Genomic DNA, 19,459 nt, shown 5'->3' with positions numbered 1-19,459 from the left:
GGGATTTTGGTCTTTTATCCCTCAGTTTTTAAGAGTTTCTTCTATATTAGCCTCTGTGGTAAATGCAATATTTTCTCCCAGTATGCCACTTTATCTTTTGATTTTGTTTGTAGTGTTTCTTGATATATAAAGGTATATTTTAAAATTTTTATGTAGTCAAATTTGCCAATATTTTCTTTTATTACCTCTAGATTTTATGTCAAATATAGAAATTCTTTCCCTATACCAAACATACAGAGAAATTCGCCTATGTTTTCTTCTTGTACTTGTATGGCTTTATTTTTTACATGTTGATCCCTAATCCATTTTGAGTTTAATTTTGTCTATTGTCTTAGATTTTAATCTAATTTTATCTTTTTTCCCCACACAGTTGTTCCAGCACCATTTATTTAAAAGTCCATCTTTATGCCAGTCATTTGAGATGCCACGTTTACAAAAAGTAAGCCTTTTGTGTATATTTGGGCCTAACTCTGCACTTTCTATTGTATCCCACTGGTCTGTTTTTCTGTTCATATGCCAGTACCCCACTGTAAGATTTATAGAGATGTAAACTAGGATTTAATAGGTCATAGGTCTCATCTATACTAATAGTTTATCGTTTTCAGTATTTTCTTGGCTATTCTTGCACATTTGAATTTCCAGATGAACTTTAGTATTAACTTACCTAACTCCTAAAATAGGTTGTTGGGACCTTTGTTGGAATTGCATTGAATTTATCAATTAACCCTGGAAGAAATGACATGTTTATAAATATTGAGTAACCTGTTCATACAGAGAATGCTTTGCAATTAATTCAAGACCACTTTCAGAAGTGTGTTAAAATCATCCATGTTTGGCACATTGCTGGCTAAATGTATTCCTAAGTATTTTATCTTCTTTGATGCTTTAGCAAATGGAGTTTTATCATTATGCTATCTCATTATAACTGTTCATTGTTGGAGTAAAGACTACAGAGTTTTGTATGCTAGTTTTATATCCTGCTATTTCACTGTGTTCTTTCACTGTTTGCAGTATTTTTATTTTTGATTCCCTGTGGTTTTCCAGATATACTATGATATCATCTGCAACTACAGATAGTTTTATGTATTCTTTACCCATTTTAATGATCTAATTGATTTCTGTTTTTTAATTGTTTTGGCTGATATTTATAGTACTATTTTAAATATGACTAGAGATATTGGATATAATTAATTACCTTATTCCTGATCCCTCTGGAAATATCTCTGGAGTTTCCCATTAAAAATACTAATTTTAGGACTAAGATATGTGTATGTTCCTCTCTCTCTCTCTCTCTCTCTCTCCCCCTCTCCCTCTGAAGGTATGTGTGTGTGAATTCATGTTAATTAAGAACCTATCAATTCCTATTGTCTTGAGTGTTTTTTGTAATACATGTTTTTGAATTTTGTCAGTTCTATTATTTTTTCTTGAGATTTAGTAATATGGTTTGTGATAGTTATGGACTTCTCTAATATTGAACCAATCTTATGTTTCTGGAATAAATGTCCTTTGGTTATGGTGTTTTATTTTCTGAATATGATACTGGATTCTGTTTGCTAATATTTTGTTTAGAATTTCACATTGATATTAATAAGTGATATTGGTCTGTATTTTCTTTCTTTGGACTGCTATTATTTGGTATCAGTATCAGTGTTATACTTGCTTACTAAATAGAATTTGTAATTTTCCTTCATTTTCAATGATCTGAAATAATTTTAGAACATTGGGATTCTCTGGTCTGAAGGTTTGATAGAATTCCCTTGTGAATCCATCAGGGTGTGGTGCTTTCCTGTGGGGTAGATCCTTAATAATTTTCTCTATTGTTAATATAGAAATTGGTCTACTTCAGTTTTCTAAGTTGAATGCACCAAATTTGGTAATTTGTATTTCCTTAGAAAATTATCTATTTTATCTAGATTTTCCAATTTCTTTGTGTAGAGGTCTGCAAATATTCTCTTACGATTTTTTGAAATTTTCTTCTGTTTCAGCAGTTATTCCCCCTTGACACATCTTATCATATATATTTCTGCTTTCTCTCATTTTTCTACTGGAAAAAATTAGCTACTGTTTTTCTGTCTTTTGTTAACCTTTAGAAAAAAGAGAATTTTTACTTCTTAATTAGATTTACACTTTTCCTATTATCTTCCTTATTAATTTCTGAGATTATCTTTGTTATTCCTTTCTTTGTTCTTTACTATGGTATCATCAAAAGAAACAAAGTCATCAGTATAATCAAAGTATCAAGTTTATTGGAAGGGAAACTACTCAAGCTGGGAGATGGCAAACCAAAGTAAGGATTTCAAAATGACAAGCAGGTTACATTGGCTTATAAAGGCAATTAGGGGTTTTCCAAAGGGGGATTTACAATAACTGGTTGACACAAATTCCTTATTACCAAGGAATGCCTTACAAAGCAGGGAGCAATTATAGATTGGTTATTACAGCATGCTTGTCTATTTTTGATGCTCTCTCTATCGGACAGATACAAGCTTACTCCCAAATGTTGCTTAAACTGCAGCATTTAGAGAGCATGTTCTTTTTTTATTTTTTTTATTTTTCCCCGAAAAGCCCCTGCTTCTATTTTTAATTTTTTGGAAAGCTCCTGTCAACTTCTAGGAAAGGGAGTTGCTCCCAGCGACTCCAGTGCAGGCAGCCATTTTATATTACTTAACGGTTTACTTTATTGTTCTCTTTCTAGTATTTATTTTTTTTCCTGAGGTTGCAATTCATTTTATTTTATTGTGCTGTTTTCATTTCTGTTGATAAAAGTGTTCAGTGCAATGAATTTTTCTGTTTACTTCTTTAAATGCTTTCCAGAAATTCTGATATACTGTGCTTTCAATGTCATTATTATTTTTAAATTCTGTAATTTCAGTTTAGATTCCCTTTCACCCAAGATTTGTTCATTGGTGGTTTTATAATTTCAGTATAGATGGTCTTTTCTGTCTTTCTGTTTTTATTAGTAAATTCTAGAGTTATTGCTCTGTGATCAGAGTATTTGCAATATTTCTACTTTATGGAAGTTAGTGACGTTGCATTTTTGATGTATTATATGGTCAAGTTTTGTGAATGTGCCATTGGCACTTTGAGAAGAATCTGTATTTTCTGTCATCAAGGCCACTTGTCCTGTCTTGTAATAAGAATGGCGAATTAAGGTTTCCTATTATAATTACCTCTTTTTTTAATCTATGCCTCTATGCATCTGGTTTAATTTTGTTTTCATCAAGGTGGTGGCTGTATTCTTTCTTACATAAATATATCATGCATTAAAACTTCATTGTATGTGATGGCTTTTAGCATTAAAAAGTGTCCTTTGTCACTTTTAATGTGTTTGGGCTTGAATTCTAATTTATCTGATACTAGGGTCACTATCTCTGCTTTCTTTTTATTTCTATTGTCTGGAATGCTTTTTTCTCTCTTTATTTTTTGCCTTTCTGAATTACTTGACATATTTTGTAAACTTTATATGAGTGTGTGTGTGTATATGTATATATATGTGTGTGTGTGTGTGTGTAATTTGGCCTGTAAACAAATTATATATACAGACATGCACATATATATACACACATACAGATACATACATAAGATATGTATATATTTGCATATGGTCCAAATTGAAAAGTTTCAACTCCATCATAATATTTTGTAATTATGGATCTTTTATTATATTTGTTCTGTTTCTTTACCTATAAAATGCATATTCTCTGCTCTTACATTTAAAAAAAATGGGTATTTAGTAAGAGTGAAAGTTTTTTTCTAGGGGTTACATTTGTACTCATCCATCTTTTAATGACCTTGCCCACTGTTTTCTTATTAAACCTTTTACTGTCTGCTTTATCATTTTGGTTTTGTTTTGATTTGCTTTTTGTTTTTGGGGGGGGTATCCTTAATATCCATTTATTGCTTATACAACAATAAGCTTTTTGTATTTTAATCTTTTTCTTTTCTTCTCCCACTTTCAGTTGCATTATTTCTGTTATTATACTGTATAACATTTATCCAGTAATCTTCCCCTCATCCCCACCTTTATTGTAGTCTGATGTATATAATCATTTATTTTTAAAAATTCTGTCAATCCTTTTCTGAAATTTTCCCAGTCATCATTTGTTTGGATAAAATTCATCTTCTAATCAATTCCTCAGGAGGTTTGATGGTTGCAGATTTCCTACCATTTCTGCATGTTGCAAATTTTTTTCTCCAGCTTTGATATTTGAAGAACAGCTTGGCTGGATAGTCAATCTTTGTCTCACAATCTCTTCCACTCAGATTTTTTTAAATGGTGCTTTATTTTTGCTTTACTTTGTACACTGGTTTTGGAGTGTCTGATGCTCAGTCTAGTTCTTCCACCTTTTTAAGATTCTGATGTTTTGCCTGGTGGCCTTGGGGATTTTATTTTATTCTTTGAAATCTAAAAGTTTTACTAGGATATACCTAAAAGTTTATCATTCAAAGTAAACTTTTCAAGATACCGAGGGGGCCCTATCAATATATAGATTCAGAATTTTTTTCTAATTCTAGGAAGAATTCTTGAATTATATCTTGCCATAATGTTAGCTCTGTTTCACTGTTTTCTTTGTATTCTTCAGGGGCTCTAATAATCGAATATTTTTCCATTTTGCCTCTCTTCCATTTCCACTGTTTTCTAACTGGCACTTTATATATACTTTTTGTGTCATTCTCATTCTATGGGTTTTTTGTTTTGTTTTGTTTTGTTTTACAATGTGCTTTACCACATTTTATTTGAGTATATTCTCCTTTGGGAACTTTATAATTTATTCTCATTTTTGAGATTATTTTGTCTTTTTCTTTTCCTTCCTTCCTGATTTAATGAACTTTTTTAAAATTATCTTTTCTCCACATTTTTGTCAATTTCAATTTTTAGTTTTGGAATTGGATTCAGCATGGCTTTTCATATCTTCAAATGCTTGTGTGAATACTTTGGATTCTTTCTGAGCATAGACTTATGGTTCTTTTAGTTTTTATTTTTAAGCAGTTTTATTGAGATATATTAACACACCATACAATCCATCCTACAGTTTTCTTTTACATGATATTTTTGTGTGGGGGAATGAAAATGTTACCTCACTACATTTGCATAACTTAAAAATGATTTTCTACCATAGTTCTCTATGGACTTTATTTTTCTTCTGTTACTTTTAATGCTGTTCAGGTGTTTTTAGGATGCCTATTTTAATGGCACCATTTTTTTTTGTCACTCTAGCAAAGTCCAGGTAACTGAGCAGGAGGTTTTTTGTTCATTTAGTTGGTTTGTTTTGGTGATGGAGGAGAGGTTGTAAGTCCTCAGATTTTGCATCACTTTGTTTTGAAGAACCCAGAATTTTCTGCTTTTTCTTGTCCTTTTAGATCTAAATGCTAGAGGGTGATTTTTCCTTCCTCTTTGCTTTTTTCTTCCCCCAGAAGTTACATGTTTGGAATAATGTCTCCTATAAATCATGCTTGTTCTTTTTTCCTTTTTCTATTTTTTCTTTTTTTTTTTTTTTTTAACCTTTTTATTCTGCAATACATTCAAACTTACAGGACAGTTACAAGAATAATACAGACCCCAAACAGAGAACTCCAAGATACCCCTAACCACTCCCTCCACCCTGATCCATCAATTTTAACTTTTTGCCACATTTGCTGTATCATTCTATCTATCCATCTATCAATCTATTTTCTAAACATTTGAGAGTACATTTTATTTATCATCCTCATTCAACACTTAACACTGCCATGTACATTTCCTAAGAACAAGGATATTCACTTACTTAACCACTTTAAGTGCAGTTATCAAGTTCAAACCATTTAACATTGATATAAAGCTTACAGTCTATATTTCAATTTTTTTCATAGTCCTAATGTCCCTTTGAGCCTTTTCTCCTCCCTTGCTAGATCCCATCCAGGATCAAGTGTTGCATTTAACTGTCATGTCTCCTTTGATGCTCTTTTTTGTTGTTGTTGGGGTGGGGATATATATATATATATATATACACACACAATATAAACTTTCCCATCTCAACCACTCCCAAGCATACCATTCAGTGGGATTAATCACATTAACAATATTATGGCATCCTCATCATCTTCCTTTTCTAAACTTTCCCACTTCCCCAAACAGAAACCCTATACCCCTTATGTATTAACTCCCCATTCCCCCACCACCTGCCCCTGCAACCTGTAATCTAATTTCTGTCTCTATGAGTTTGCATATTGTTTTGATTTGCTACAGCTGCCATTATGAAAAATACCAGAAATGGTTTGGCTTCCACAAAGGGGATTCACTAGGTCACAAATTTATAGTTTCACAGCCACAGAAGTGTCCAAAATAAGGTATCAACAAGAGGACACCTTCACTAAAGAAAAGCCAGTGGCGTCCAGAATACCTGTCAGCAGGGAAGGCATGTAGCTGGCATCTGCTGGTCCTTCATTCCCAGGTTCTGGCTTCAAAATGGCTGTCTCCAGAATGTCTCTGGGCTTCTGTCTCAGCCTTTCTCAGTTCTTTGCTTGGTTCTCCTGCGGTGTTTCTCTTTAAACCTCTGGGAGCCCTCTTTAGCCTCTCCAGGGCAAACTCTGGGCTTCATCTCTTAGCTCCTGTGTGTCTTTGCTTGTTCTCCCAGGGTAAACTCTGGATTATGTTTCTTAGCTTTTCTCCAAAATGTCTCTCTCAGCTTCTCTGAGCTTCTCCTCTTTGTGAGCTCTTTTAAAGTACTTCAGTGAACTAATCACTGGATGGGTGGGGTCACACCTCCATGGAAATGATCTAATCAAAAGGTCTCACCTACAGTTGGGTAGGTCACATCTCCATGGCAACAACCTAATCAAACTTCCCACCTTAATCAAAAGACTAATAAGTCTGCCCCCACAAGATTGCATTAAAGAACATGGCTTTTGTGGGGGACATAATAGATTCAAACCAGCACACATATTCTCTGATATTTCCTTTATAGTTACCATGGGACTTGTATTTATATTTACCCATGTCATTACCCTCACCAAAGATCTTTATTTCTTCACATGGCTCCAAACTATTGGGTATTATTCCTTCCTCTCAACCTGCAGAATTCTCTTAAACATCTGTTGTAGGGGAAGTCTAGTTGTGAGAAACTTCCTTAGTTTTTGTGTATCTGGGAATGTCTCAATCTCTCCCTCATTTTTGAAAGATGGTTTTGCTGGATATAGAAATCTTGGGTGGCAATTTTTTGCTTTTGACATTGTAAATATGATATCCCACTGCCTTCTTGCCTCCATGGTTTCCAGTGAAAAATTAACACAATCATATTGTGGTTCCCTTGTATGAGACATACTGCTTCTCTCTTGTGGCTTTCAGAATTCTCTTTATCTTTGGCATTCAGCAGTCTGATTATAGATGCCATGGTGTGGGTCTGTTTGGGTTTATCCTGTTTGGAGTTCATTGAGCATCTTGGATGTGTATATTCATGTCTTTCATTAAATTGGGGAAGTTTTCAGTTATTATTTCCCTGAATCTTCTCTCTACCCCTTTCGTTCTTCTTCTGGGACTCTGACAATGCATGTATTTGTATACTTGATGATGTCCTACAGGTTCCTCAGGCTCTGTTCACTTTTCTTCATTCTTTCTTTTTTCTGCAGCCCAAGCTAAATGATTTCATGTGTCTTATCTTCAAGTACTCTAATTCTTTATTCTGCAAGCTCCAATCTGCTGTTGAATCCCTCTAGGGAATTTTTCATTTCTGTTACTGTGGTTTTCAGCTCTGGTTGGTTCCTTTTCGTAATTTCCTCATCTATTGATATCCTCTTTGTGTTCATCAACTGATTTCCTAAACCCCCTATTTCTTTGTCCTTGTTTTCCTTTAGCTCTTTGAGCATATTTAAGATCATTTTTCTAAAGCCTTTATCTGGTATGTCCTGATCTTCTCTTTTGCTGGGCCATAGCTTCCTCTTTCTTTCTGTGTTTTGTAGCATGATACTTTGCTGCATGATGGAGTCAGAATTCTCCTTCTTGCCTTGTTCTTCCCTTCTCCTGTCAGCTGTTCCTGTCTTGTGCCACCCCTGTGCACCACTGTCCTGGGCACCACACTTGGACCTGTTCTCCATGTGACTGCAGCCCAAACTCCATGCTTGTTCTTTTAAATGTGCTTGCGTAATTAGTTTGCCTTTTTAAATCTGAAGCCTGGAAATAGCACCTGTATCTTTAAGTCTTGCATCTGCCTCTTTTTATTGTGTTTGCCTTATCTTTAAGATTATGTACTTTGAAATCCCTTCTGTGCAATACCTTGTGTGATCTGATTTTTGGGGGTTTGTTTTATGGATTATCTTCAAATTTAAGGTGAATTTAATCTTTTTGATGGTTGCTTCAACTCACATTCAGGCTCTTTAACTAGCATCCCTCATCCATATTCCTTGCAATTGTTCTGTCTTTGCTTGCCATAAACCTCTGATATGCTAGGTGTGGGCAGTGGCTGAGAGCATCTAGTACTGTAGTGTTGATATTCATTGTATTTTCTCTTAATATCAATGTTAATTTTGCATTATCTCCAAGTAACATTTAGAGTGTTGTTTAGTATAGGCTTTTCACAGAGGTGCGGTTATTTCCTATGGTACAGGGAAGAAATTCAAAGAGACATTTATTACACAGCCTACAGCTAACCAGAAGTCCTTCAAAAGCTTTGCTTTTATTTTTATTTTTAATTTTGAGCTTGTAATTTCTTTGGTAATTGTTCTGGTTTGCTAGTGCTGCCATTTCGCAAAACACCAGAAATGGATTGGCTTTTATAAAGGGCTTTATTTGGTTACAGAGTTACAGTTTTAAGGCCATAAAGTGTCCAAGGTAAGGCATACACAATAGGGTACCTTCACTGAAGGATGGCCATTAGCATCCAGAAAAATCTCTGTTAGCTGGGAAGACACATGGCTGGCATCCACTTGCTCCCAGGTTGCATTTCAAAACGGCGTTCTCCAAAATGTTGCTCTTGGGGCATTTTCTCCTCTCTTAGCGGCAGCTCCTCTTCAAAATGTCACTCTCCGTTGCTCTCCAAAATGCCACTCACAGCTGTACTTCGTCTGGGCCTATGTGGCTCTTTTTAAAGTATTTGAGTTATCTAATAAAGACCCACCCTAAATGGGTGGGGTAACACCTCCATAGAAATAATCCAATGAAAGGTCTTGCCCACAGTTGATTGAGTCACATATCTATGGAAACACTGGACCAGTAGGTTCCAACCTAATCAACACTAATACATCTGCCCCCACAAGATTGCATCAAAGATAATGGCATTTTGGGGGACATAATACATCCAAACTGGTACAAAAATACAGATCATCTTACGATTTTGTAAGCATCATATACATTTGCTTCAAGCCAGTTCAGTTTTGCTTTTGGTCCCCTTGTCTCTCCCTCAACCCAATGGTGACTCCTAAAAACCTACAGATGTGAATAGGAATATGACTTTCTTAATCTAGCCTAGTCTTTGTGATCTCTTACTTTTTGCAACTGAGAAAATCTAGCTCTTTGTTGTCCAAAGTCATTTAAAATCTTATTTCTTTTGTTGGGGTCTGAAAATGTTCAGTGATTCCATTTATTAATGTCCCTGATATTCTGTTCATCTTTACTTGCTGAATGACCCATTCTTTCTTGAGCTCAACTCTTTTCTTGCAATACATTGTTAAACTTAGGCAGTATCAGCTAACCACTAAACCACTTCTGGTAAATCTCCTGACTTGGTCAGGCTTCACATGTCATAGCAGCAATAGGTGAGCTAAAATATTTTGCCAGGACATACTATGGGTCACAACATTTCTATTTTTCATTATCAATTTCTATGTCACTCTCTAACATGGTTTGACAAACTACTGCCTGTGGACCAAATCCAGCCTCTGGCTTGTTTTTGTAAATCACATATTGCAACACAGCCACGCTTATTCATTTATGTAGTGTTTATGGCTAAGTGCAACAGAGATCACATAGTCCTCAAAGCCTCCTCTGCAGAAAATGTTTGCTAACCCCAGATCTAAGTCATTACCACATGAATTGTGTTTTGTTACAGAAGACCACTTTAAAGTACAAATTTCTGAATTTGTGGGAATGATCAAGGCATTCTAGTATAACTGATGAACCCTGAAGTCTCAGGGGCTTGACATTATAAAAGTATATTTTTCCCTATTGCAAAATCAAATGCTGGTTGGATTCCTGAGCCGGTCTCTCCAAATGGTTATTCAGAAAGCCAGGCTCCTTTGGTTATGTGACTGACATTTTGGAGCTCTTTGTTACCAGCTACACAGAGAATAGAGAAAAGTTGGGAGGACATAGTAGATAGTTACTCATCTTGGCATGTAAAATATACTCAACTTTGGTTCATAACCTATTGGTCAGAAAAGTCACGCGATTAATGTTATTGCAATTCCAGGTTTCTGGAATTGGCAGATGTCCCTACAGTAGCTCACAGGTAGAGTCCCTCCTTTACCTGTCTGCTTTCAGTTTTCTCTTTGTTCATGGCCCTGGAGGATCTTCTCTACTTTTTGTTGAGATCAGTGATGCCTTTGTTTGTTGGTGTGAGAGTTTCAAAAAATATCCACAAATTATTTGATGTTCTTTCTTTTTTAAGAGGTGGATCTTAATATTCCCTTCTCCTTGATTATGAGCTGTGTGTACTATTCTAGATATCTACAATGTTTAGACAATGTCTGATATCTAATAGATATTTCTCATTATTGAATAAAAAGCAACAAAAGTTTGCATAGTTAATTGGAAAAGCATGCTGCTGAAATAAATCCATAAATGCTGTCCTAAATGTGAACTTCAAATAGTTGCAGATGTGAAAAGAAGAAAATTCTGCAAGTAGCAATAGAGAACTAGATACAAAGTGTCATAAAATTATGTAATGCATTTTATGACATTCATAAAAATGTCATGAAAAAGAGAAGAGGAAGAGGATTAGGTGAAACTAAAGAGGCACCAAGAAGCAAAAGTGTAATGGTCTTAACTGATGCTGAATAAGGAATCTCACCAGACCCCTAAAGAGATTATTAACATCAGAATGCTTTCATAATTGTTGCATATATTAATACATAATTTAATTGTTCTCCTTATAAAACTCCAAGTTGAAGAACATGTGTTTATTTGTTTGTTTGTTTTTGTTTGTTTGTTTGTTTTATGTTAGCTTGTGTTAAGTGCCAAAGAAAAGTTTAGCAATGCAGGGGAGGTGTTGAGTAACTGGCATCAGAACTATTTTGTAGAGTGATCAAGAATGACTTCTTTGATGAGTACTTTTGAGCAGTGCTCAGCAGGAAGTGAGGGGCTGAGTCATGTGGCTACTTGAAGAAAGAGTGTTCCAGCTGAAGGAAGATTAAACGCCAAGGCCCTGAGGTAAGAGCACGTTTGGCATGTCTGAGTAACAGTGAGGCATCCAGTGTAATGGATGGAGTGAGCAAAAGGAGATTGATGGTAAATGAAATCAGAGGGATAGCAAGAGTTATCCTGGTAAATTAAGCTAAGAAATTTTTTTAATTCCCAGTGAGATGGGAAATCATTGGAGGGTTTTGAGCAGAGGAGGGAAAATATTTGACTTGCGTTTTTAAAACATATTCTGGCAGTTGTATGAAGACAGCAGGAGGGCCAAGTTATTGCTACAGTCCATGTAAGAGATGATAGTGTCTTATAGTAGTGGAGCAGTGAAGAAGTGGTCAGATTTTTATGTATTGTCCTATAAGTAAATTTTATAGAATGATGTCATATCTAATTCTAAAATACGGCATTCATAGTTAATCTTGTAGGACCACTAGACTGTCAGTTCCACAAGGGAGGCATGCCAGCACCCAGAATAGTTCCTGTAGCATATTAACTCTACCATAAATATTATTTGCAGAGTAAATGAATACTATATATTTATTTTCTTATTGCAACCAGCTACAATATGTTTCCTAGGTTAATGTCAGGTAAAATTACTGAAGCATAGTTAATTTGTTCTGTGTTTCCTGATTTTCTGTTTCCTCTTTTCACAGTGAAATTTGTTGTTAAAGATTTTAACACACTTCAATGTAAGAAGTAAGTTCCATAAACATCAAACTCACTGATTTCTACATAAGTAATTTTTTACTACCTCATTATATCTTAGTAGCAAAAATAACACTAACTCCCCCACTGTAAAATAAGTCATATGGAAGGTTTCCTTTTGTGAATTGGCTCATAGAAAACTCATGGCCAATCCCTTGAAATGATTCTAGAAATAAGACAGTATAAATTAATAAACAAAAACCATTAATAATAATGACTACACATTAAAATGACTTTTATGTGGTGGTAATAAACCCTATTTGAACACAATTACATAACCATAGGACTTCTGCTACCTTTCATTATTACAGCAACCTCAACACTAGGAAAAGTTTTCACTTTTGTATCTGTTAATCTTGTTAATTCACAAAATTCTCATTACTGCTGATGGTCTGGATTATTTCTAGGAAGAAAATTGTACTTTGCATTTTTTCCATATTCCCTTCAATATTTCAAAAACAGTTTTTTAAAATTAATATTAGGTCAAATCCAATGAAATTTTTATAGATACTCAATGGCAATTTTATATAGTTCTAACTAATATTTCCCTTTGTTCTAGTAATAGAGCCACACATTTTGATTCCTTATACACTGAAATTCAAGGAGAGAGGAACTCTAACCTACAACCTTTTTATGGCCGAGTTCACCCTTTATTCTTCCCTTCATAGACATATGATTATTCATGCTCTATTACAGTAGAAATGATTTCTAGACTTTAATCAATCTAGAGCCAGGCAGAGAAAACTGAAGAATTAGCATTATATTAATTATATCCCCCAAATTCCTATTGATCTGTGTAAACTGGGGATTAATTTTCTGATGGGTAGAACTGATCTTGTCTTCATTTATGATAAAGCAATGTCCATTTCTAGGGAAATGTTAAATTAAAATAAAAATATCCATAATAAACCATTATAGCAGTAAAATATGCTCAACCAAAATCAAAACCCTTATTGTATAAAAAATTTATATTTTCTTTTTCTTTGAACACTTGTTGTAGTGTGTGGCACGAAGATTTTTCTCAACATACGGCTCAGTATTACATTTAGTTCAGAAATTTTGTAGCTGAAAGCTCCTTAAGATGTGTGCACTTCTATTGGGTAAATAGAGTCCATAAGCTATAAAATATATCTCAAATAAAACAAACAAAAAACTATGTAACAACTGCTAAAGTGTAATGAGAATGCTCTGACAGATAGAGTATGGGTTTATGTTCTGTAATTTAACAGTACAAATTTTGGTTTCTGTTTTATACTCTATATAACAGAATAAATGCCAACTATTTATTTCACAAGGCCTTAAGAGAATTTATGAGATATTGTGATGGATTTTCTAGACTTTTAAAATGAAAGATCAGCTAGATACTTAATGAAACAATATTCACCTGTGTTTAAGACATTTTGCTGACATGTAAGGATGAAAAGAATGTCTGCCTTCAAAAAAAAAAAAAAAAAAAAATGATAATCAAATTTGAAAACAGGACCAAAGTACAGAAATGCAAAGCCACAACAATAAAATAATTTTAAATATTTTTTCAAGATTAGAAGACATTATAAAACAATAGAAGTAATTAATCCAAATGAATTTTTGAAATAACAATTCCATTAAAAGCTCAGCATTAGAGAATTTACATCTGATGGGTAGAAGATGTGAAAAGAAAGCTATAAACCATACAGAGCATTATATTTGTAACATGTTATGTCAAATAAGTTCTAAAGATAGGAGTTTAATTGGCTCTCAAAGCACAGAACAATTTAGTTTTTTCAAAAGCCCCCAGTGGTTTTTGAGAAAAGAACACTCTACATTCATATTATTATTTTTGCAATGCCTGTAGAAACTGATACAACTGAGTTTATCTGGTTATCTATACTTGGATCACTGACAGAGAGGAATACAACAGGGAAATTTGTCCTATCGATTTGCAGATATTTAGCATTCTTTTCAATCTCATTGGAAATTGACGGACAAAAACATCTAAATTAGTATCTGCTTTTTGTTCATTAGTGTGGAAATCCTAACTTAATTCAAAGGAAAATTAATATAACCCTTTATTGAAATTAATTTTAAATTCTACTTCCATGGTTAATTCTTGCAGATAAGTTTTCCTGTTTGTTTCTTCTCTGTTAAGTAGGCTGATCCATTAAATCGTTTCCTTCTTTCCCTGAGGAATAGGTGTAAACCTGAAATTCTTATCACTTCTTTCTTTCTTTTGCTATGACTGCATGCCAACTGTAGGTGTAAATATCAAAAATTCTCTTGAAGCAAATGTCTAACATAGACTAGATTGGTCTTTGGCACATTTTCAATGAGATTATATTAGTTTCTACAGAGACCTCTACACAAAATGAATGCCTTAAATGAGTGTCATGTCAGTGGAATTTAAACAGGAAAGGCTGAACTATTGATTTTGAGTGCCCCAGAACAAGAAAGAGCATGATCTGAATACTATACGGAATCGATCAGATTTAGGAGATCATTTTATATCCAACCTGAGTTTCCTCCTGCTGGTAGCTAAGAAAGGTCACTTCAGTTCCTTACCACTCAAGACCTGCTGATTAAATGGGATATTTTAGCATTCCTTTATGAAAATCTCATGCAAATTAATAAGTAATATATGTGTGTGTGCATACGTGTGTGTGTGTGTGTGTGTGTACAAACTTCTTTGGAAAGTTTAAGCTTATTAGGCAGTGGAAGACAATATAGTGTACAAATGGCACTTTGGCTACACAGTCTTTTGCCCACAACCTTCCCCTTTAGGTAGATTCCTCTAACTACTTTCCCCAGTATTCCTTATGGCTAGGCCATATATGTGTAACTAACTTCTATAAGCAAATGCAACCTTAGAGACTTGAAAAGCCAAAGTGAAAATCACAAGTACTCTTTATGAAAACATTTGATATTTATGTAGCAGGTATCTTAAGCCTGAACCCTGACTTAAAAATATATATACAAACGGTAGGTAGCAGAAGTAGAATTCTATTGAAGTATGTGTATGTAGGGGAATGTGAATTCAAGAAAATTTACCAGCTATTTGGCATGTCAAAGTTCAAGGCAGATTTCCTTTTGATAGTCTACATTTGTCCACAAGGACAAATATTTGATCTTTATCATAGCTGGATTATTTCCAGAACAGCATCAATTTTCCTAAAATTTATACTGAAAAAAATCACTAAACCCAGTTATCAGTGCTTAATATTCTGCCTTGTGGAGATTATTTATATAAATTATGGCTTTATATTTGTGAAAACTGTATTTTTCATTTTATATATTTAAAAATAAGCTACCAAAAGATGTTTAGGTAAATTTGTATAGAAACAATTTTTGAAACTCTAAATTCAGAAATAATCCAAGAGCATGGGAGCACCATCTTTACTGTTTTTAGTGAAGTAATTTTAGCAAGCATAAGTTATTTAAGGGAGCCTTATCATATAAGTCATGAACACTGTAATATAGAGTTAAGGTGGGACCAGGGTGATGGAAGGTAGGATCACAGCAATTTTAAGGAAAAAATGCAAAATAGAAAATAAATAAAATCCCAGAAAACCATACTAAATTCCCAAAATTTGGAAGAGTGAGGGCTAGTGACAAAGACGAACAGTGAGAAAGATGATTACCACATGTGGGGCCCACTTCATTGTCGTGGAACAGAGTTCAAAGACTGTAGCAAGAAGAATATAAAAATAAGTATGAGGCCATAACAGATGCTCCCTGTGCAACATTTCCCAATGTGCAACATTATGGGGTGAGGAGGTTGAGAGCAAGCCACAGGAAAATAGAGAGCTCCCTACTAGGAAACACTTTTAGTCTATCATTTTGCAGTCAGAAATTTCTCTGTATGCCCTAGAAAAAAATAATTTCAGGTAAACCCACATGATATTTGAATTTTCTGATCATATTTCCTTAATAAATGTAATATTTATGCTAACATGAGATACATTTCTAAAAAAACATATTGATCCAATAGGTGGAATTACAGAGAATCAAGCAGTATCTATGCTGTTTATGTGCAGAATATAGATGCTACAAAACCAGATTTGGAAATCTGGCATTCTGAGAACTGGGTTTAATGAATATAAAGTAAAACTGCACAGAGACAATGTTCCTTTCCTGTGAATGCCTAAGGTCTCAGCTGCTTCTCTAGGCTTGGTGATAAAAACCTGCAGCACCAAAACCTACATGAATTTCCTCAGGAGCCTATGGCCAAAGCTGTACCTAGAGCTGAAGGGGATTACTGAGTTTTGCAACTGTTCTCCCAATTCATCACCTATTTCCCTGTGAATGTGGATGAGATCAATAAAATGAGGAGAATCATTATGAGGATTATTTTTTTTTTCTGAAGAAGTGGAAACTTGACAGAACTGGATTAGTGGTTTTACCTTGTATTGGGGAACCATTATGAATTTTGGGGCTCAACAGCAGAATGTAGGGACTGAAAAAAGAATCAATAACTAGAAAATATAACAATATAAATTCTCAAATCTAAACAACAGAGAGAAATAGGCTATCAATTTAAAAAACAAAAGAACAAAGCTGCAGGGACCTGTGGACTATAACAAATGTCTAACATTCTTGCTGTAAGCATCCCAGAAAAAGAGGAGAAATAGGTAGGGGTGGGGTGTGGTGGTGGTTATAAGTAATCAAAATAATAATGGCTGAAATCATCCCAAATTTGTTAAAAGATGTAAACCTACATAATCAAAAAGTTGAGTATACCTCAAATAGGATAAAGAAACAAAAAGTCCACACCAAACATATCATAGGCAGACTTCTGAAAACAAAATAAAAGAAAAAAAACTGGAGTGTGAGAAAGAGAGTAATGACACCTTACCTATAGGGAGAAACAATTAGAATTCCAGTGTGTTTCTCATCAGAACCCATATAGACAGAAGGGAGTTGCACAGCATTTTTCAAGTGATGAAAGAAAAATCAACAGGGAATCCTACATTCATTTAAAATATGGACATGCTCAAATGGAGGAAAACTAGGAGAATGTGTATATAGCAGACCCCCCCTAAAAGAATGGCTAAAAGAATTCTCTAAGCAGAAAGGAAGCAAAAGAGAAGGAAGCTTAGAACATTAGGAAGAAAGAACATAGTAGATTAAAATATGGATGAATATAACAAACTTTCTTTTGCTCTTGCATTTTTAAAAATTTTTAAAGGTTGAAGGAAAACTTGTTACACAGTCAATGTGGTTCTTAATGTGTGTAGAGGGACTATTTAAGATGATTATATAAAGGGGGAGGATAGGGCATACAGGGAGGTAAAGTTTCTACATTTCACTCAAACTAGCAAAATGACACTCCTGGTAGGGTGTGATGAGTTATATAAATATACTGTAATACCACTAAAACCTCTACACAAAGAGATATATTCAAGAACACTGTAGTTAAATGGAATTATGAAAAATGTTCATGTCACCCATGGAAAGGCAGAAAAAAAGAAAATAGAATGGAAAACAGAAAGAACAAACAACAGAAAATGGAAGAGTTAAACTCTAACAAATAAAAAATTATATTAAATGTAAGCCATCTAAATATACCAATTAAATGACAGATATTGGCAGAATGGATTAAAATCATTACCCAACTAAATTCCCGCTGTAAGAAAGTCAATTTGATTATAAAAATACAGGCAGAGTGAAATTTAAAGGATTTAAAAAGATATACCATGCAAACATTAACCAAAATAAATAGGAGTGTCTATATTAATATCAGAAAAAGGAACTTCAGAGCAAGGAAAAATACCAGAGATATAGAGGGACATTACATAATGATAAAAGTCTCAATCCTCTAAAAAGACATAGGAATCCTGAATGCCTATGAATGAAATAACAGAGGTGAAAAATATTTTAAGGAAAAACTGATAGAACTGAATGAAAAAGTAGACAAATGCATAGTTATAGTTGGAGGCTTTGACACTCCTCTCTCAACAATTGATACTCAGCTAGGCAGAAAATCAGCAAGGATATAGAAAGCAGAACACCATCAACAGGATTTAATTGACATTTATAGAATACTTTATCCAACAACAGCAGAAAACTCATTTTTATCAAGTGCCCACATATATGAAGATGGGCCATATCTTAGTCCATTAAACAAACCTCAAAAAATTTAAGATAACTAAAATCAAAGAGCATGTTTTAAGACAACATCAAATCAAGCAATACATCTGTATCAGAAAGATAACAGAAAACTCTCCAAACACTAAGAGAATAAGTAAATAACTAACATCAAATTAATCTATAGATCAAAAAGGAAGTCTGAAAGGAAATAAAAAGACATTGAACTGAATGAAAATAAGAATACTGCGTATCAAAATTTGTAAGAAACAGCTAAACCAGTGCTGAGAGGGAAATTTATAGCACTAAATACATACATTAGAAAAGGGGAAAGTCTCAGTTAAATAATCTAAACTTCTACCTCAAGAACTTAGAAAAAGTAAAGTAAAATACACCCAACACAAGCAGAAAGAAAGAAAAAATAGTGTTAAGAGCAGAATCGATGAACTTGAAAACAGAAAACTAGAGAAAACCAATGAGACAAAGAACTAGTTCTTTGAAAAAAAAGCTATAAATTGACAGACCTATAGCAACACTTACAATGAAAAAAGAGAGAAGACATGAAACCAATATCAAGGATAAAATGGGAGGGGAGGAGCTAAGATGGCAGCATAGAGAGGAGTGGAAGACTGTTAGTCCCTCTGGAACAATTCATAAATGACTGAAAAACTAGTAAATAACCTGGAAAAACTGCAGGGAGACAAACGTGACTGTCCACTCATCATCCACCAACCTGAATTGGGAGGAATGCCCAAGATCACAGTATAAAATCTGTAAGTAAAAACTGTGGACCCTTGCCAAGAGCCGAGAGCCGAGAGCCCCTCCCTCACGGAAACCTCGTAGTGCTAAAGAACAGCACTCTCCAAACAAGCTAGTGTACCTCAGCCCAGCTGCAACTGGGGTTGTAATGTTAACTGCTCAATACAGACAGTGAATCCCCAACAAGCAGACAGAGTCTTTTGGTCATGACTGAACTTGGGAGAGTCAGGGGACATATCTGTCTCAGAATAGGGAGCCCAGAGGATCGGGTGCTATCTCCGGCCAATGGGTGAATCTAGGAGCTTTCTGTCCCTTGCTCTCTCTGTCAACCGGGGTGGCTCAGTGGAGAAAGCCTCAGCCATCTTCAGCTTACAGCACTTTGCAGTAGAGAAAGCCTCAGCCATTTTAAAATCACAGCACTCTGACCAGCAGAGTCAAAGAAACAAAGAATGTATTTATATGCAAATGACCTCTCTGGAGGGGGCGTAGCTTCCCAAGAGGAAAGGGAGGGGCCCAGATCCACTACCTGCCTTATATTCAGAACCAGATCCCAGAACCTGGGGGAGGAGAGCTGCAGGCCACACCCCCTTACACCAGCCCATGACAGGCTGACAG

This window comes from Choloepus didactylus, chromosome 5 (genome assembly GCF_015220235.1).
Source record: "Choloepus didactylus isolate mChoDid1 chromosome 5, mChoDid1.pri, whole genome shotgun sequence".
Taxonomy (NCBI): Eukaryota; Metazoa; Chordata; class Mammalia; order Pilosa; family Megalonychidae; genus Choloepus; species Choloepus didactylus.
Note: the sequence above shows the minus strand (reverse complement) of the source record.